Source organism: Scardinius erythrophthalmus (assembly GCF_964197995.2).
Source record: "Scardinius erythrophthalmus genome assembly, chromosome: 3".
Lineage (NCBI taxonomy): Eukaryota > Metazoa > Chordata > Actinopteri > Cypriniformes > Leuciscidae > Scardinius > Scardinius erythrophthalmus.
The window spans coordinates 45,833,737-45,855,732 of record NC_138223.1 but is presented as its reverse complement, the minus strand read 5'-3'; the positions used below and the strand labels follow the sequence as shown (position 1 = coordinate 45,855,732).

General features: G+C 34.9%; 1 pseudogene across 1 annotated transcript in view; it reads right to left on the bottom strand.

Moving 5' to 3' along the window:
• Positions 1–20,784, bottom strand: part of LOC308687920 (adhesion G protein-coupled receptor E3-like) — a 35,675-nt pseudogene extending 14,891 nt beyond the window's left edge. Inside the window, exons 1-10 of the transcript in view lie at positions 20,713–20,784; positions 20,051–20,255; positions 11,241–11,357; positions 2,371–2,552; positions 2,100–2,258; positions 1,818–2,024; positions 1,508–1,740; positions 1,197–1,252; positions 1,023–1,114; positions 783–945 (exon numbers count right to left, since the gene is read on the bottom strand). The product of the transcript in view is annotated as an adhesion G protein-coupled receptor E3-like (transcript). The remainder of the gene's footprint in view (positions 1–782; positions 946–1,022; positions 1,115–1,196; positions 1,253–1,507; positions 1,741–1,817; positions 2,025–2,099; positions 2,259–2,370; positions 2,553–11,240; positions 11,358–20,050; positions 20,256–20,712) is intronic.
• Between the last annotated feature and the right edge of the window lie 1,212 nt (positions 20,785–21,996).

The following is a 21,996-nucleotide window of genomic DNA, read 5'->3' as shown; positions in this document are numbered from 1 at the left end:
TGTTGCCTACATTCTCTTCACTGTATGTACATATATAATAAAATAAAATGACACAACCCTGTCTCTTTTTGCTAAATGTTAGTTTTAATGATCAATATTATAATGTTTTTTATTTATCATACTTTTAAAATGAAAACAAAAAGAGTCAGGGTTGTGCTTTATATTTCGTGTTGTTATAAATATGCAGTGAATCAATTGCGTTGCCTGAACCACATTTGTGTGGCCATTATGTTTAAGATTTTTTTAAATGAAAATGAAAAGAGGCAGAGTGGTGGTTTATAACATATTTTGTTTTATTTGTAGCCTAGATATACATAAAGAGATAACCGGAGTAGCCAGAGCGAGCTGAGTGACGCTATCAAGTACGCCGCTGTTCCATTTGCAGAATTATCGGACTTGCGTCCTCCTGTCCTCCTGTCCTCGGGAGTTCGTTCTCCTGAGTCGAACTTGTCAAGTCCAAACTACCTAGGACTCAAGTCCGAACTTTGCGTACTTGGTATTGAGAAATGGCTAAAGAAAACGTGCAGTGTTGGGGGTCCTTCAGGAGGAGGGTTGGGAAACACTGTTTTAAGGCATGAAGAATTTCAAAAAATGTTTAAATAAGTTTGGAGGGAAAAAATTATTGACTACAGGGGGACTTTTTTTTAACAACTGCCTCTGACATTTCTCTATAAAAGACAAGGATTGCCAAAGTAAGAACAGGGCTCCATGAAAACAACTGTAATATTATTTCATTCAATTCAGTTTTGAATGAAATAGTGGTAAATTGAGTGATGTCTGACCTCATCATTGAGGACACAATAGACCAGGAAGATGAAGGTTCCCTGCTGGGAGTTCAAGATCAGGAAGAGGATCTCCAGCTCCTTCCTGCCATTAGTGAAGAAAGCCTGAATCCAGGAGCAACCAAGAACCACAAACTGAGCCAGTGTTTTAAATACCATAATCCTGCAGAGAAAGAGTTAATGTGTCTTTATTGACTTTTTTTGTCTTCCATGGAGTGTTCAAATCTGAATGTTTGTTACTTGGTTTGTTTCATCTGTGAAACTTCAGCGTTCAGATTTTTGAGAGTTGAGATCAGACTGATGATGATGTTGATGAAGAGAATCATGTTTAACTAAAAAGTAGTAAAGAATAATTAACCACCTTGTTTTCTCTTTAATATGAATTAAATAATAACAAATAAGAAATGTGCTTACTGTTAGTATGACACAAAAAACTCCAGATAAAACCTTTATCAATTTTAATCCAGCAGCTGGTTAGTGGAAAACACAATATAAGAACTGAATTAATTTGTCAAAAATAAGATTTCTGGTGTTTACTTCTTTGTGCGTGTGCGTGTGCGTGTGCGTGTGTGTGTGTGTGTGTGTGTGTGTGTGTTTTGTACAGTGTTTGTAGAAAATGTTATTTTATCAGATGGCAGGAATGGCACAAAAGCCCAGAGCTGCCTTGTTTGCTTATAATCAAATTGACTTTAAACAACAAAACAGCAACAATAACAACAACTCACTCTTTGCTGCCGTATCCTTCAGGAAGCAGCCCGACAGACACGGCCACCACAACCAGAGCAACCGTATATCCAATCACACACAGGAATCCACTGCTAAGCACCTCCCTCTTTTTGGAGCTGATCTGTGATAGGTTCTTCACACAGATGAAGAGCAGCACAGCTTCAATGAACATCCACACAAAGCCGGAGAGAAAGAGGAAGTGCAGCACACCTGATATCAAGGCACACAACACCTGGAGATCATGAGAGACGGTTATGATGATTCTCAGTGAGACTGTGCTGAGCTGTAGGGCTTCTTCATCATTCTCACCTGATGAGGGCGTATGAGGCTCAGGAACTGTTGTGTGAGCAGGAACAGAAGGTGAGCCAACAGAAGACTGATGCAGAGGTTGATTCGAGCTACATTATTCACTCCAGGACTCCACTGACAAAGGGCAAAGGTCAACAGGGCCAAACTGAAGAACACCAGCCCCACGATCACACACACCAAATTCAACAGCTCCATCAGTGAGTCGCTCTGAGAAAAAATGTCAGAGTACATGAGTGGCAAATCTGTGCTGTTCCTCAATGCTCACTATAAATGTTCTCGTACCTCTGGTGGATGGCTGGTTTGCATGATGAGAGCGAATGTGGACAGATGAACACAGGAACACACAGTGTAGCTGCTGTTGGTCTCTAAAACAGAACAACCATCTACAATCCACTCGCTGATATTCCAGTACACACAGGACAGGGAACCGTTGGGGTCAAACTCATGCAAAAAGAAGAAAGAACATGCAGAAAATATAACAACACTGAATATTAGATGTTTTCAGATGTTCATCAGTTCTCAGGTTGGACAAAAACACATGTCAGTCTCTCACTCTGATGTGTTTGAGGGTGAAGTTGACTGGTTTGGTGAGTTTAGTGTTGGTGGTTTTGGGAAGAGTAGCTGAGATCACAGTGGACATCATGGTTTTAATCGTGTCATTTGATGTGTTGAAGAAGTCGGGCTTCAGTAGATTCTCCATTATGTTATAACTCATGAAAGCCACAGCAGCTGATCCTGTGTGACAGAAACAGAAGCTTACATACAAAACTATTTACATAACTTACATAATACAGGAGTTCAAAATGTTTTATGCACTGTATAATTTCAATATCCTTCAAAATAACTGATTGTACTTAATACACACTAATATTGAAACATTGCTGGATCTCATGCTGTAGAATCACAGAGATACTTTGATCAATAAATATAATATTACAATACAAAAACCAGAGGTGGGTAATCCAGGGACCAAAGAGTAAAAGTCCTGCCATGTGTTTTTTCCACCCATGAACTCAGTCAGCTGATTTCACTAATTAGTTCTCTCTCCTGTCTGAAATAGCAAATCCAGGTGATTGGAACAAAATACTGAGGAGGACTTTTACTTTCTGAACCTGGACTTTCCACCTCTGCATAGCAATGCCACATGTCAGCCAAGAGTAAAGAAATAAACTAGAACTGGACATTATCATAGCCACAAAATCTGTGTATATTAAATATGGAGTAATTTCAGCCACAGCCTCAGATGAAATCAACTGAAGAGAAAAGAAGACATTAAATCTGTGAAGATCTCAGCAGAGGAGGATTAAACAACTCCACAAACAGCATTACCAGCTTCACTTATTACTAACCAGACTGACTTTATTTCTGTCAGACGTCTACAAAAGTTTTTATTGAGAATTAACAGAGGTTTAACTCTATGTGTTTCATTTGAAGTCACCATAACAGTGATTAGTGTTTCCATTAGTTGGGCTCTTAACTCGTAGTATATCTTTTATCTTTTTTGGCTGCTATGACAGTGTGCTTGTCAAACACATTTACAGCAGCAAAGAAAGCTAAAGTGAAATGAGATCAGGTGATGATGGTTACCTGTTGATGGCTTTATAATCATCATGAAATAGCCTGATTCACTGAGGTATTTTAATCTAACAATAATGTTGTCACATTAATATTATTTTTACAACACAAACCCTGTGTTACTGCAGCATGAGATCCAGCAATACACAGTAAAAACCCCAGTGTTAAATCAACACTGCTCAGAGCACATATGGTCCCACTCTACAGAGTGTTAAAATTAACACTGAAGCAGTGTTGAAGTAAATGAGATAATTAAGTGATTAATTAAGTGATGATTGGCCATAATATTGATTAGTGGTGACACCTGATGATAACAAGCAGACTCACTGAAGGAAAGAGAAACAAGAACAGAAAAAAGAGAAACACAAGAACTACTGACTTCGAGCCATTATTGCACTTATTATTTTACCAGTTTGACTTTATTTCTGTCATACATCTACACACGGTCTTATATAGATTTAACAGAAATTTAGATGGTAATGTTTTATGGAATGTTTCGTTTCATGTCACCATTATGGTGGTCAGTGGTTGCTTTAGTTGGGCTCTGTACTCTTTCCTATTGAACATTAGTATTTCTCTGGCTGCTCCAACTCTGTGCTTATAGAGCATATGTGTTGTAGCAAGAGAAACTATGACTTTGGCTGTGTTTCCTGAAAACATTGCAAGCCTAATTTGATTGTACAGACCATTTGTTGCAGTTGGTCTGAGATCAAGTTAGGCTTAAGATGCTTTTGAAAATGCAGACCTGGTTATGATTTGATGATGAAATTACTAGTGGCCTGATTCAATGATAGCACCCATCATTATAAACTGATTATCCACATGTTTAATTAATTTTTCACTACAGTAGTTACTTCAAGCAATTTTTTAATGATCTGAAAGTTTCAAAATCACACACAGACATCAAGAATCTACATATGAATCTCAACAATGGTGACAATCAAACAAATGCTTAATGTTGCAGTGCATGATGGGAGCCACCAATCAGAACGCATCAATGGCTGACATCATGCATTGCAGCATGAATAAATTATGCTGCTGAATTGTCCTGTAATTTTCATTGTTTGCTTTTATTTTGCTATTGTTTTGTTCTGACTTTAGTAGCTTGTTTTGTGATGTTCAGAGTTGATCTGTTTGTCACTAGTTTGTTTATTGTCACCATTGTTGAGATTCATATGCTGATTCTTGATGTCTGTGTGTTTAAACACAATAACTTATTTGCACAAAGTATTTTCAAAATTTTTCATATTGCTGTTGGATCTCAAACTGTAGAATCTCAGAGGAGCTACAATCACTAATACTAAAACAAAACATCAAGAATATAGTCAAAGATTTAGACTAATTACATCAGTGAATCAGGACACTTCATGATGATAATGTCATTATCATCAAAGCATATTGTGAGCAGGTCATGTTTTCTCTTGCAGTAACAAATGTGCTTTATAAACACAATGTTGGAACAGTCAGAGAAAAATTAATATTAACAAAATGAAAAGAGTCAAGAGGCCAACTAAAGAGAACACTGACCACCATAATGGTAACTTGAAAAGAAAACTTCCATAAAACATTACCGTCTAAACTTCTGTTGAATCTCAAGAACATTTTTTTCGAAGAATGACAGAAATAAAGTCAAACTGGTAATAATAAGTGCAACAATGTGTAATGACTCGAAGTCAGTTGTAGTTCTTGTGTTTCACTTTTTTCTGTTCTTGTTTCTCTTTCCTTCAATGATTCTGCTTATTAACATCAGGTGTCACTACTAATGGCCAATCATCACTTAATTAATCACTTAATTATCTCATTAACTTCAACACTGCTTCAGTGTTAATTTTAACACTCTGTAGAGTGGGACCATATGTGCTCTGAGCAGTGTTGATTTAACACTGGAGAATTTACTGTGTACTATAACAATAAGTTAGAAGACTTTAAGAAACATGTGCAAGAAAAAGTCAGTTTAATATGACACACACAGACATCAACAATCAGCGTATGAATCTCAAAAATGGTCAAAAGTCAAAAGTACCTTGCTGCAATGCATGCTGGGTACCAGCATAGTACAAAACTCCCAGCATGCATTGCAACATGAATAAATTATGCAGCTGAATTGTCCTATAATGTTGTTTAATTCTAAATATTTGCTTTTATTGTTTTTTTGTGAATGAAAAGCTTTTCAGTGATGTTCTGAATTGATCTGTTTATCTAAATATGTGTGATTGTCGCTGATTGTTGATATCTGTGTGTGTCAACACAAGACAAAATTTTAATTTCATGTTTGTTTAAAGATTTAAACTGATTGTTATATTGCTGGATCTCATGCTGCAGTAACACAGGGTTTTGTGACATGAATATATTAGTGTAACAACATAATTGTTAGATTATAAAACCTCAGTGCATCAGTCTGTTTAATGATGATTATAAAACCATCAACAGGTAACCATCATCACCCAGTCTCATTTCACTTTAGCTTTCTTTTCTGCTGCAAATGTGTTTGACAAGCACACTGTCATACACAGCAAAAACTCCAGTGTTAAATTAACACTCCTGGGAGTGTATATGAGTCCACACTCAAGAGTGTAAAGTGTTAAAATATGAGTGTTAAATTAACACTCAAGAGTGTTAAAGTTAATGAGATAATTAAGTGATTAATTGAGTGATGATTGATCATTATTGAAGACGCCTGATGTTAACAAGCAGAATCACTGAAGGAGGAAATCTCAAATTGTAAGTTACCATTATGGAGATTAGTGTTTGTTTTAGTTGGGCTCTTGACCCTTATATGTTTACTTTAAATTTTGCTTGTCTGCTGTTATTGATTTATAACAGTCAGATGAACAAAGAGACAATGTGATCTGATGTTGTTGGTTATGTTTTGACATAATCATGTTGTGATCTGAAAAACTTATTGGTTTAACTTGGTAACTACAGAAGCTTTGTGATTCTACATATGATTATCAGTATTTTTCATATAATCCAAAATATTTAATAAACATTGTTCTGATCAAAAGACTTTCAAATGAATTTATTTAGAAACACAGACATCAATAATCAGCCTGTGAATCTCAACAATGGTGACAATAATAAAGCATGTTGCAGTGGCTGCCACCAATCACAACTCATTAATGGCTCCCATCATGCATTGCGGTATGAATAAATTATGATCTGAATTGTCTATGTAATTTACCTTTCCTAATTGAATATTCTGCTCGTCACCATTGTTGAGATGCATAGACTGAACCTTGACGTCTGTGTGCGCCTAAAAGAAAGATTTTTTTTTTTAAACAACTTTTAAGAAATCCTTTGTATTATATCTACAATTCTGGATATTTATGCAGAATCACAGTTATTATGTGATCAACAACATAAATCTACGTCAGAAATAAGGGTCTTAACGAGTTCAGTGATCAAGTTCAAATGATGATTGTCATAATATAACCAACACCATCAGATCACTTTTTTCCTTTGTTCATCTGTCAGTTATAACTCAGATACAACAGCCAAACAAAATTTAAAGTAAACATATAAGGGTCAAGAGCCCAACTAAAGCAAACACTGATCGCCATAATGGTAACTTACAATTTGTGATTTTCTCCTTCAGTGATTCTGCTTGTTAACATCAGGTGTCTTCAATAATGATCAATCATCACTCAATTAATCACTTAATTATCTCATTAACTTTAACACTCTTGAGTGTTAATTTAACACTCATATTTTAACACTTTACACTCTTGAGTGTGGACTCATATACACTCCCAGGAGTGTTAATTTAACACTGGAGTTTTTGCTGTGTAGCAGCCAAAAAAGATAAAATATATAATAAGAGTTAAGAGCCCAACTAATGGAAACACTAATCACTGTTATGGCGACTTCAAATGAAACAGAGTTAAACCTCTGTTAATTCTCAATAAAACTTTTGTAGAAATCTGACAGAAATAAAGTCAGTCTGGTTAGTAATAAGTGAAGCTGGTAATGCTATTTGTGGAGTTGTTTAATCCTCCTCTGCTGAGATCTTCACAGATTTAAAGTCTTCTTTTCTCTTCAGTTGATTTCATCTGAGACTGTGGCTGAAATTACTCTACATTTAATATACACAGATTGTTTGGCTACGATAATGTCCAGTTCTGGTTTATTTCTTTGCTCTTGGCTGACATGTGGCATTGCTATGCAGAGGTGTAAAGTCCAAATTCAGAAAGTAAAAGTCCTCCTCAGTATTTTATTCAAATCACCTGGATTTGCTAATTCAGCAGGAGAGAGAACTAATTAGTGAAATCAGCTGACTGAGTTCATGGGTGGAATAAACATATGGCAGGACTTTTACTCTTTGGCAACCTCTGACTAAAACAATAACAATTAGGGCTGGGTGATTTAAATCGCGATATTGTTATGCGCATCTCGTCAGTAAAGCCGGTTCCTTGATTAGTAGTAAATCGCCATCACCTGCTTTCAGATGGAGCGGCATTTACTACAAAGAGCCGTAGTTAACTGACAAGCTGAGCCAAATCACATCAATATCGCGGACGTATCGCCAGCGATATTTAATGCGATATGGCTCAGCTTGTCAGTTAACTACGGCTCTTTGTACACAGCAAACACTCCTGTGTTAAATTAACACTCCTGGGAGTGTATGAGTCCACACTCAAGAGTGTTTAAGTTAGGCAAGGCAAGGCAAGGCAAGGCAAGTTTATTTATATAGCACATTTCATACACAGTGGCAATTCAAAGTGCTTTACATAGAAGAAATTAAAATAATAAAAAGAAAGAAGAATAATTTAAATAATAAAAAGAAATAAGAATAATTAAAACAGTTAAAAAAATAAAATACAGTACAGTACAAACATTCGGACGAACAGTGGCACAGTGCTCATTCATTAAATGCATAGTTAAACAGAAGTGTTTTGAAGTTAATGAGATAATTAAGTGATTATTTTAGTGATGATTGAACATTATTGAAGACACCTGATGTTAACAAGCAGAATCACTGAAGGAGAAAATCTCAAATTGTAAGCCACCGTTATGACGATCAATGGTTGCTTTAGTTGGACTCTTGACCCATATATTATTAACTTTAGATTTTGTTTGGCTGTTGTATCTGGCTTATAATCGCCAGTTGAACAAAGAAAAAAGTGATCTGATGGTGTTGGTTATATTATGACAATCATCATTTGAACTTGATCACTGAACTCATTAAGATCCTTCTTTCTGACTTTGATTTATGTTGTTGGTTACAGCATAGCTGTGAATCTGCATAAATGCCCAGAATTTTTGATATAATATAAAGGATTTCTTTAAAGTTGTTTAAAAAAAAATCATTCTTTTAGGCACACACAGATGTCAAGATTCAGCCTATGCATCTCAACAATGGTGACGAGCAGAATATTCAATTAGGAAAAGTCAATTACATAGACAATTCAGATCATAATTTATTCATACCGCAATGCATGATGGGAGCCATTAATGAGTTGTGATTGGTGGCAGCCACTGCAATATGTTTTATTATTGTCACCATTGTTGAGATTCACAGGCTGATTATTGATGTCTGTGTTTTAATTGAATTTGTCTGAATATCTTTTGATCAGAACAATGTTTATTAAATATAACATAACCAACACTATAAGACCACATTTTACTTTGTTCATTTAACTGTTATAAATCAATAACAGCAGACAAACAACTGTAAATATTAAAGTAAACATATAATGGTCTAGAGCCCAACTAAAGCAAACACCCATCACCTTAATGGTAACTTACAATTTGTGATTTTCTCCTTCAGTGATTCTGCTTGTTAACATCAGGTGTCTTCAATAATGCTCAAGCATCACTAAATTAATCACTTAATTATCTCATCAGCACTAAATGCCGCTCCATCTGAAAGCAGGTGATGCTGATTTACTAATAATCAAGGAACCGGCTTTACTGACGAGATGCGCATGACAATATCGCGATTTAAATCGCCCAGCCCTAATAACAATACAGCAAAATCCCCAGTGTTAAATTAACACTGCTCAGTGTTTATAAAATCCACACTCTCAGAGTGTTACACCGTCCGATTTTGAGCTGAATTCTGACTTGTGCGACACTTTTTCGGGTCGGGACGATTTTCAGCTTTGTCGTGCGTCGTTTGTTAATAAAAGAAGCCTAGGCTTTCCCTAATAATAATAATCATATTCATAATACAATAATACTAATAATAATTTAATACATAAATTGGAAATGCTAAATCATCTTGATATTGATAGCTGATGCTTGTTTTGACAATATCTCTGGATACATGATATCATCTATATACGCGCAACCCAGCACGAGGGTATATCGCGCTGATTCGTGCATATTTCACATGTATAGTGTGAGCAGTGAAGTCGCAGCTCGATGATTTGACCGTAGAGTGTGAGCACATAAATACTGAGCTTTGGCTTTACATCGCATGTGATCTACTCGTTCAGTGTGAGTAGGTACCTTGCTGAAATCACACAGACATTGCACAGTGTATGCCCGCCTTTATAAGTAACACTGAAGCGGTGTTGAAGTTAATGAGCTCATTAAGTGATTGATTGAGTGATGATTGAGCATTATTGAAGACATCTGATGTTAACAAGCAGAATCACTGAAGGAGAAAATCACAAATTGTGAGTCATCATTATGGTGATTCGTGTGTGCTTTAGTTGGGCTCTTGACCCTTACATTATTCACTTTAGATTTAGTTTGGCTGCTGCAACTGAGTTATAACAGCCAGATGAACAAAGAGAAAAAGTGATCTGATGGTGTTGGTTGTGTTTTAACAATTTTTGACCTGAGTCGCTGAGCTCATTTAGAGCCTGAGTTGGGTTTACTTTGATTATAACAGCACTGTTCTTGCATAATTCATATATTTTTATCATTTTCAATGTAATCCAAAGAATCTCTTAAAGTTGTACTGAAACCAAATGTTTCTTTATTTTTCTAGTTTTTCATTTAGGCACTTTGACATCAATAATCAGCCTGTGAATCTCAACAATGGTGACAATTATAACGCATGTTGCAGTGCATTCTGGGTGCCACCAATCAAAACTCATTTATGGCTCCCATCATTCATTGCTGCATGAATAAATAATGAGGTTAATTGTCTTGTTAATTTCCTTTATTATCACTATTTTATTTAATTTCTGCTGTTTTTATGTGACTTTTTAGTCGCTTGTTTTCTAATATTCGGAGTTGATCTGTTTATCTGAATATGCTGTTTATCACTATTGCTGAAATTCATAAGCTGATACTTGATGTCTTGGTGTGCCGTAACGTAAGTTTTTTTAAGTTATTATTTTTTTTGTGTCAGATTAACTTGAAAAATCCTTTGGATTATATTGGAAATGCTAAAATTATTATATTGTACAAGGCCAGTGCTGATCTTATCAATAAAGTAAATGTAATTCAGGTCAAAAATTGATTATGTTTGAACATAACCAACACCATCAGATCACATTTTCTCTTACTTCATCTTGTAGTTATAATTCAGTTACAACAGCCAAACTAAATCTAAAGTTAAAATGTAAGGGTCAAGAGCCCAACTAAAGCAAACACCGATCACCATAATGGTAACTTCAAATTAGTGATTTTTAGTGGTTCTACTTGTTAACATCAGGTGTCTAGAATAATGCTCAATCACTCAATTAATCACTTAATTATCACATTAACTTCAACACTGCTTCAGTGTTACTCATAACACTCTAAGTGTGGATTATATAATCACTGACCAGTGTTAATTTAACACTGGGGATTTTGCTGTAAAAACTCAAAAATGACATTAAATGTGGTTTTGTGCCTTATGACTACTCTTTCTAAGTTTTTGTTAATTTAATCAAACTAAAACATTTCACATACTTTTACTGTTGGTATTGGCGATCCCAATGAGATCAATGTCTACAGAAGATTTTGTCGTGGTAAGTCGTGGGATTTGATCTAAGCTGACCAGTGGTCCAACCATGAAGACTTCGACCTCTGATTAAAAAACAAACAAACAAACAAGCAGTTATGTGATATATTAATTTATTTGCTTTTTTAAAAGTCCAATTAAATAATTAAATTTGCACAAAATACAAACAATTAAAGTGTTTGGGTTTAATCTCTTATGTAGTTTGAACCCTTCAGGTTTGCTTTCAGTTCATTCTAAGTGTTTAAATGTAAATGCAAGATAGATATTTCAGTACACTGTATACTAAAGTACTCAAGTGCTTCAGTTCCCAACTGGTTTTGCTTTTGTAACAGTCCAAATGGGAGTTTTTGCAAAGACGGGTGAAGGTCTCTGTGCGTTACTGCCTTTCCTTTTACGCAACACAACAAGATTAAATTAAATACATTTTCTCATATTACCTCGTTATTTCATCTGACTCCAAAAATGAAAAGGTTTTAATGATATCTTAGCATCATTAAAAGTGAGCAAATGTTTGATTATTCTTTTTAACCCTTTAAGTATATTTTACCTGTTCCAGAATACGAAACTATGTCGCTCAGAGGTCCTCACATCTTCAGTTTAACGCGGGTCTCACGATCACAAGCTCATCAGTTTTGGTCACCAAACAGAAGTAATTGCTATATACCTGAGATTGGTCACATTCACGTTTACACAAGTAACATTAAATTAAAAAAGAGGTAAGACACACCCATATTTAGGTTGGTCAAGCAGCATGTTTGCTGCCCTAAACGGAAATTCACTTCTTGTCTTTGCAAACCAAGTACACTTGAAACAGTACCAAATATTAGTCATCACTAATCTGATGCAAAACTTGCGGTAACATACAAATCCATTTAATCTACTTGGGAAATCAATTTCAGAGTCAGTCTGAATAAAATCAAATGTAACAATTTATTATGCCAGGTAAATGTATCATGCCAACTTCATTATCAGTTCAAAGACAATAAATCCAAAACATCAAATGCTCTGGAATAAAGAGAGACGATGCAAACCTGACATTATATGTATGTATAATGCAGAAACTCTTTCCTTAAGAAACCCACAGACATCAAGGATCAGCATATGAATCTCAACAATGGTGACATGCTTCATGCCAATGCATGCTGGAAACCATGAATGTTATACCATTGTTAAAATTCACATACTGATTCTTGATTGATGTGGGTGTCTTAAGAAAAAAGTTCCTACAATCTATTTAAAAATCAAAAATCAGAATACCTGCTCTTTTGCAACAAAATATTGATAATGAATAAAATCTATTAATAACAAATGACCACTTTTCTTAAGGAAAAATAGTAGTGCATTATTTGACCATACTGTTACAGTCCCTAATGTAAATGTCTAGGAGTCAAGGGCAGAGGTGGAAAGTCCAGGGGTCAGAAAGTAAAAGTCCTGCCATATGTTTCTTCCACCCATGAACTCACACAGCAAAATCTCCAGTGTTAAAGGTCCCCTATTATGCAAAATTAATAAATTTTGCATGCTGTTTGGACATAAAAGTGTGTTGGCAGTGTGTGTACACAACCAGCCAATAGTGATAAAAGTCCACTCACTCCTTTTTTATTAATCCCCATAAATCATCAGCAGTGTCTCCCAACGACCTGTTTTCAGAATGCTGTTTTAGTGACGTCACTAAGCACAGGCCCCACCCACGAGTGTTGACAGACACTGCCGTTTCAACTTAGACCCACCCTGATCGAGTTCACAGCTGCTGCACTGACGAGAATGTCTCCCAAGTGTTGTAGGTGTTGTGTGGCTGGATATATTAATCCACATAGCTCTCTCTATTTACTCCCGAAATCTGAGGCAGCCGCTGAAGACGAGGTGGAATTATTTTGTTTTTAAAGAAAATGCTCCCTCAACTCTACCGAAATTTGTTTATGTACTTGCGCACTTCTTATAACTTACTGTGTTTACTCAGTTCTTACGGTGATTTTCTGAAGTAAAACTGACGCTTCATCTTTTGTGTTATGTACAATAAACTTTATTAAACTCATCAGTAGCTGCTATATGTTTGATCATCATTTGGACCTGGTCCGAAACAGCAGACTTGTAGGCTATTAATAATGGATACAAGCAAATGACAAATGCGTTATAACCGTAATTAAACTACTAAACTATACCTGTTCCATCTCTATACAGCACTCTGACTCTGTAGGCATTATTGTCCAACTCCGGGTCGAAATGAACACCGTTACTGAGAGTTTCTGATATTATCATCATTCCGTGAGATTAAATTGTCCTGAGAGACTGAGCGCGAGCTCATGAAGCTCCGCCCCCTGTGCCGTCCAGCAGCAGCAGCTTATTTGCATTTAAAGGGCACACACTAAAACAGCGTGTTTTTCTGAGCCCCAAAAAATGACAATTTAAACATACTGTAAAAAAATGATCTGTTGGGTATTTTGAGCTAAAACTTCACATACACACTGTGGGGACATCAGAGACTTATTTTACATCTTGTGAAAAGGGACATAGTAGGGGACCTTTACATGAACTCTCCTTGGAGTTTATTTGGCTCCAGACTCAAGAGTGTTAAAGTTAATGAGATAATTTAGTGATTGATTGAGTGATGATTGAGCATTATTGAAGACACCTGATGTTAACAAGCAGAATCACTGAAGGAGAAAGTCTCTTTTTTTAAAAGTTATCATTATGGTGATCAGTGTTGGCTTTAGTTGGCCTCTTGAGCCTTAAACTAAGAACATTAGATTTTGTTTGGCTGTTGTATCTGAGTTATAACTGCCAGATGAACAACAAGAAAAACAGATCAGGTGGTGTTGGTTATGTTTTGACATAATCATTATTTGACCTGAATTACAAAACTCATTTGGAGAGTTAGGTTTACCTTGTTGATTACAGCAGACTGTGACTCTACAGTATACTATTTTCAATATAATCCAAAAAAATTCTTAAAAGTTGTTCTGATCAATAGGATTTCATTTGGACACACAGACATCAAGAATCAGCATGTTCTTCTCAACAATGGTGACAATAATAAAGCATGTTGCAGTGCATTCTGGGTGCCACCAATCAAGACTCATTCAATGCTCCCATCATGCATTGCAGTATGAATAAATTATTATCTGAATTGTCTTAGTAATATTCTTTTTGTCAAAAAATAATTGTTTTATTTTTTATATTAGAACAACTTTTAAGAAATCATTTGGATAATATTGAAAAATCTGGATATTATTCTGTAGAATCACTGTGATGCTGTTATGACCAATATACATTTAATTCAGAGATTAGGCTCTAAATGAGATCAGTGATTCAGGTCTAATGAGGATTATGTTAAAATATAACCAACACCACCTGATCACCTTTTCTCTTTGTTCATCTGGCTGTTATAACTCAGATACAGCAGCCAAATTAAATCTAAAAATAAACATTTAGGGGTGGTTTCCCGAACAGAGATTAAACTTAATCCTAGACTAAAATTGCACTTTAAACCAGATTAACAGAAATATGCTTTCTCAGTCAAGGCTTTAAATAGTCCTAGATTTAGTTTAGTCCAGAGTTTAATAAGATGATTTCCTGGAGATTCCTGGAAGACTAGAGTTACTCCAGGACTAATTCGAGGCTTAAATTAAACCTACTAGGAGGCAGGATTAACATTGTGTTTCAAAGTGGACATGTGTATTACTTGGATACACACACACACACACACACACACACACACACACACACACACACACACACACACACACACACACACACACACACACACACACACACACACACACACACACACACACACTCACACACACAGTACAGGCCAAAAGTTTGGAAACATTACTATTTTTAATGTTTTTTGAAAGAAGTTTCTTCTGCTCATCAAGCCTTCATTTATTTGATCAAAAATACAGAAAAATAATTGTTTTTCAATTTATTATACTTTAAATGTTCATTTATTTATGTGATGCAAAGCTGAATTTTCAGGATCATTACTCCAGTCTATCACATGATCCTTTGAAATCATTCTTATATGATGATTCATTATCAAAGTTGGAAACAGTTCTGTTGCTTAATATTTTGTCATAACCTGTGATACTTTTTTAGGATACTTTGATGAATAAAACGTAAAAATATAAAAATAAAAATAAGCAATTTAAAAAAAAAAAATAGAAATCTTTTGTAACAACAATATATACTACTGGTCAGTAATTTGGGGTCAGTACATTTTTTTCTTTCTTTTTTTGAAATAAATCAATACTTTTTGTATTGGAATTAACGTTTTAATCTTTGCGATTCATTTGAAATGTCTAAAGCATTAAAAAAAAAAACAATTAACGCAGCACTTTTTGTTACCTCGTTTTAATGATTTTCTGTTGCGGCTGCTATTGAAAAGGCAGAAAATATGCCTAATAATAGCTTTGTAGGATTATATTTTATTTTGATAATTAGTAAAAATAAAAAAAAAATCTGTTAAATTGATTATGTTGATTGATTATTGAAAAAAAATAATAATATATCGATATACTGATGTTTAATATTATTTTAATATAGGGCTATTTTCTGTTCCTTTTTTTTTTCCTGTCTTGTTTAATTTAATTAGGTGTAAGTTTAAATATAGATGATTACAAGCTTGGGGGAAATGCAATTAATTGCAATTGATTATAGCAAATTGTGCAATTAATTAGTTAATTGTAATCGATTCCCAGCCCTAATTACAATACAAACGACTCACAAAAGTAACCAAACATGAGCGACAGGGAACTCAGCAACAGAAGAAAAAGAAAGACAACAATAAAGTCAAGCTGGGACTCCCCGCTCCTAACTAAAGTTACAAACTGAGAACAAAGTTAAATGTGACATAATGGCATTGAACAAGCTGGCCAAAGAGCCCACCTCCTTCCGCTTTATAGCCTGACTTCCAAAGCTTACCCACACTGTTAGACCTTACCGGGTTTTTTTTACAGTAAAATACTGGCAACACTGTTGCCAGTAATTTACTGTTAATTGTACAGTTCTTTACTGTAATCTACAGTATGTTACTGTAAAAATGCACTAAAACTCGAGTTAACTAATTTCACTTACAGAAACCGACTACCTTAAATTGACCAACTGTCATTTAAATGTATTAACTAAAATTTATAATGCATTAATAACATGAGCAAAGTGTTACTGTGAATTTATTTCATTTGAAACCACAACAAAACTTTTGTAAATAAAGAGATTTCCACTGGATCAGCAACTACACAGTCACCGCCTGTTAAATAAAGCAACATGCAGCAAATCATCAATGTTTGTAGATCTTCTCCTGGACTGAAGCACAGGCTCTACTCTTCTGCACAATGGTGACCCAAAAACAAGATTTTACAGCAAACTACTGGCAACAGTGTTGCCAGTATAAACCTGTTTAATAACTTACAGTTTATTACTGTTAAAATACATTTTGTGGGTGTGACTTTTTATCTTACACTGTTAACCCTTTCAACCCCACAGGGAAATCCACACTACAAAGAGTAAAAGTAACACTGAGACAGTGTTGCAGTGAGATAATTAAGGGAATATGTAAGTGATTGTTGAGCATTAGTGATGAACACCTGCTGTTAGAACAGAAAATAGAGAAACACAAGACCTACAACTGACTTCCAGCCATTACACATTATTACACTTATTATTAACCAGTATGACTTTATTTCTGTCATACATCTACAGAAGTTGTTATTGAGATGTTTAATTGAAAATGTTTGGTTTGAAGTTACCATTATAGAGATCAGTGCTTGCTTTAGTTGGGATGTTGATGCTATAACGTTAGTGTTTTTGTTGCTGCTTGAGCTGCTTGTGCAAGTCACACTTGTGCACACACACACACAGTTTATGAATGATTGTAGTTATAATGATTGTGATGACAAAATCATCATAATGCCTGTTCATTCACTAAGGAAATTCATTCTCACTCATTCAGAGTTTAATCCTCAATCAAAAGTGTTACATTAGCACTACTGTGAAACTACAGCAATAAATTACAATGACTCATTTTTTTAACACATCATGCATAACCAGACAAACAGAACTACTCTGTCTTAAAGAAACACAGAGATATCACAATTTAGCACATTAATCTCAACAGTGGTGGCAATATTTTTTTATTCATGCAGCAGTGCATGCTGGGAGTTTATATTATCCTGGAACCCAGCATGCATTGCGACATGAAACTTTTGATTGTCACCATTGTTGAGATTCATGTGCTGGTGTTTGATGTCTGTGTGTGTCCAGGATAATTAGGAGTTCAAAATGTTTTAAAGCACTATATGATTATGATATTCTTCAGAAAACTTGATTACAGAAATATTGATTTCATGTTGTAGATTGACAGGTACATGCTAAGTATGAAATACCCATAAATTAAAATATTATATGGAGAAAAGATCAGAGAATCAGACATGTCCAGGATGATTGTGACATCATCACAAAATCCAAAAACACCTGGTCATCTTCCTCTTGGCTCTTTCTTGCCATAACAAATGTGTTTTATAAACTCACTCTTACAGCAGCCAGAGAGAAATGAATGGAAAGTAGTCAAGGGACAAGAGACCAACTAAAGCAAATACTGATCTCCATCATGGTGACAACAAACTTTATTATTAACTAAATCTCTGTTAATTCTCAACAAGAACTTTTGTACATGTATGAAAGAAATAATCGTAAACTGGTTTGTAAACTGGTTTCACACACAGTGTTGCTGGAAGTCAGTTGTAGTTCTTGTGTTTCTCTTTTTTCTGTTCTTGTTTCTCTGTCCTTCAGTGATTCTGCTTATCAGGTGTTCATCAGTTTCTCAATTCACTCACTTCTTTACATTCAAGGGGACTATATTAGTGAACTAATGTTCAGGGAATAGTGAATGAGGGTATAGGGTGTGATTGGGAAAACAGCCTCTGAGTGTCGACTTTGAGCACTGTTAATTTACAGTATATTCCTGTAGGCTATTTCTGTTCTCTACGGTATATTACTGTTTTAATGGAAAATGGTATGATATTGTCAGAATTTGGCCTTTTTTTACAGCAAGGGTTAACAGTGCAATAGAAAATTAAGGAAGACAGAAATGACAACATTACTACAAATAATCATTGGAGGACTCTGTGTGTCTTGATAGATTTAATTATTTCATCTTGAGTTGATTTCATCTAAGGCTCTGGCTGAAATTCAATTGTAGTTCTTTTGTTTTTATTGCCTTTAGTGATTCTGCTTGTTAACATCTCAATAACAACTTCTGTAGATGTATGACAGAAATAAAGTCATACTGGTTAATAATAAGTGTAATAATGTGTAATGGCTGGAAGTCAGTTGTATTTCTTGTGTTTCTCTATATTCTGTTTGTGTGTTCCTCTTTCCTTCAGTGATTCTGCTTGTTAACAGCAGGTGTTCATCACTAATGCTCAACAATCACTTACATATTCCCTTAATTATCTCACTGCAACAGTAGCTGCATTTCCTTTACCCTTCAAATTGCGCAAATAGAAATTGCGAATTGGAAATACGCTTAATGGAAACACGTCAATTTTGCAAAAATTCCAATTTATCGCAAAAAAGTTTTTACGCTCGCATGAGGTGGTTTTTCAGGCAATTCGAAAAAGGAATATTTCGCAAAACTGCAATGGAAACAGTTTTTGCGCATTTACAGTCACCTGACTTAGAAGGCACGGTGTGTTTGGACAGAATACGAGACAGAGTTCTTTATTAAATTCATAAAAGACAAAAGAATTACAAAAATAATGGATTCTAAACCTCATAGAGGTGCCACAATCAAGACCTCGAAGCAGAAATGAGTGAGAAACACCCAGAAACACCTCATATGTGCCACTCACAGTATGAGGGTCTTTCCTTGCCATTAATGCTTGGATAACGCTTCCTTCCATTAATAATAATAATGTCTAGTGCGGTATGTGGCTGTGATATATATAAACCTACCAACGTCCGTTGCCATGATTTTTGGAATGATTTATCGCTAGAGGGAAAAATGACGCTGTAGTCGCATAACATCATTTCGAAAAAGATTTTATCGATATTTTAAAAAAATCGCAAAAGTTTTGCGCAAATCTGTAATGGAAACGTGCCTACTATCTCAATGTTACTTTTACTCTTTGTAGTGTGGATTTTCCTGTGGGGTTGAAAGGGTTAACAGTGTAAGATAAAAAGACACACCCACAGAATGTATTTTAACAGTAATAAACTGTAAGTAATAAAACAGGTTTATACTGGCAACACTGTTGCCAGTAGTTTACTGTAAAATTTAGTTTTTTTGGGTCACCATTGTGCAGAAGAGTAGAGCCTGTGCTTCAGTCTAGGAGAAGATCTAGAAACTTTTAAGATTTGCTGCATGTTGCTTTATTTAACATGCAGTGACTGTGTAGTTGCTGACCCAGTGTAAATCTCTTTATTTAAAATTTAGTTTAAAATTAAATTTTTAGTCGTCTCAAAGTTCATGGTTATACTTTGCTCACATTATTAGTGCATTAAAAATTTAGTTAATACATTTAAAACAACAGTTGGTCAATTTAAAGACAGTCGGTTTCATTAGTTAACTCGAGTTTTAATTTAGTGCATGGTATTTTTACAGTAGCATACTGTAGATTACAGTAAAGAATTGTACAATTATCAGAAAAAAAGTGTTGCCAGTATTTTACTGTAAAAAAGCCTGGTAAGGTCTAACAGTGTCTATAAACTCCCTGACATCATATATAATATCAGTTTCATCATCAGTTTCTCCACTCACCTACAACAGCAAGAGTAAAACTGACATTGTCACTCGTGTCTGTCGGCTTCACCAATGTAGAGATGAGTTTCTCGCTGGTTTTTAAGATACGGTTTCCATAGGACGCTAGTTCAGCTGGGCTGACTGATGATGAAGATGATGATGATGATGACTCTAAAATATCTACTGAAGTGTTGAAGGCTTGAGTCAAAATGTCCGTCACAGTCTAATTTATTGATCAGATAAATAAAGTCACAGTAAATGTCAAGAGAGCAAATAAGACAAATATTTGATTATTTGATAATTTTTCTCTTGAAGACTTACAGTCACAGAGAGCACTTGATTTGTGATGTTCTCTATCTGATCAAAAAGATTTTGGAAACATTTCTGACTCTGAAATCACAATTGTGAAAGCAGTAAGTTATTTGTTGATTTTGATCATGTTTTTCAATATTAACAGAGAGCCAAACATGTATTGTCACTGCACTAAAGTTCACTGCAAAGGTTTAGTGAAAGTTAGAACAGACACACAACACAACTCTATCAACAAAAAACACATTCATATTTCACATTTATTTATTGCACATTTTATTGCAAAACTCTTTGGAGTATTTGCTGTTTCTAATCCAAAGTTGCCTGAACTTGGACTTTACACCTCTGACTACGCAGCTACAGTCCCGCACCCAGAGTCCCGCATTCTCAGACCCCTCGTTTTTCGAGACAGCGCCTCCTATCAAATTGGATCGGATAAACATGTGAATAACTTAAGCCGAAACGTGAGTATCGTCAATTTTATTTAGCGAATCATTTTCATTCGATTTCTTTTTTAATCAAACTACTTTACAGCTCATCGATACACCAAAATATGAATAGTCCATTTAATATTTGTAAAGATAGTTTGTAACAAAATTTGAGCCGTTAATGTATGTTTCTTCGCCTTTTTTTTCCCCGAAAATATTTTGATAGCTAACGTTAGCCTTTAACCTTGGACTTTTTGTAGACAACCCATTGTAAAAATTTGATTAAAATTAGTTGACATTAAAGTAGACCAATTAAATACATTGAGTGTGTTAATATCAAAGAATGTCATCATTAATTATTTAATCAGATTTACCGTTTGACCTTTTTTTAATAACCGGACCTTTTCTCCTAAAACTATTAAATTGAATAAATTAATGCAGGAGTAATTATTTTACTTTATATAATTTATGTAGACTACTTAAATTAGTTCTTATAAAACGTAAGTAGGCTATTAAAAAAAACGTAAGAATCAATATTAAGTTAACTGTGATATGAAGTTGTTGCCAGCCATTTACAACTCATACAATTGCCTAACCCTCTATTGCATAGCGTTGCCATATGGCAACAATTACTTTATCTTAGTTTTTTTTTAAAGCTGTGATATAAAATCTATGTTTTTACAGTTAGTTGTGAAAAGGGGGCTTTAACTTTTAAGAAAATACAATTTATGAGGTCACATGACCAGGATATCCTGTTTGCCAGTCCTTTTTGCTCATGGACATTGACATGCAAACATCACTGTCTGGGGCTCCTGAAGATAGCCTTTTATTCAGAATTTTGGAAAATTTTCATCAAATAAAAAAATTAAATCAGTATCTGGGGTAAGTAAACTTTAATTTTTTAACATTAAATTCAGTTTTGATTTTATAAGTTTTTTGTAATATGCTAAAATACATTTGTTGCCATATGGCAACTATATGCAAATATGGAAACATCCTGGTGCATTCAACCTAATGGAGTCCCATTGACTTACATAGCATGAAACTACTCTGAGACTATGTTTACAACTTTTGCTTATATTTTAAAGGTAAAAACATTAGACCTTCACAAGCTGTTGTGGTGGGGAAAAATAAAAGAGGGCCCCAAAGCTTTGTCCCGCCAGATCCTGTCCGCAGAGACCGCACAGACCACTGGCCCTTGCATGCATCTGAGAAGGGCAGATGCAA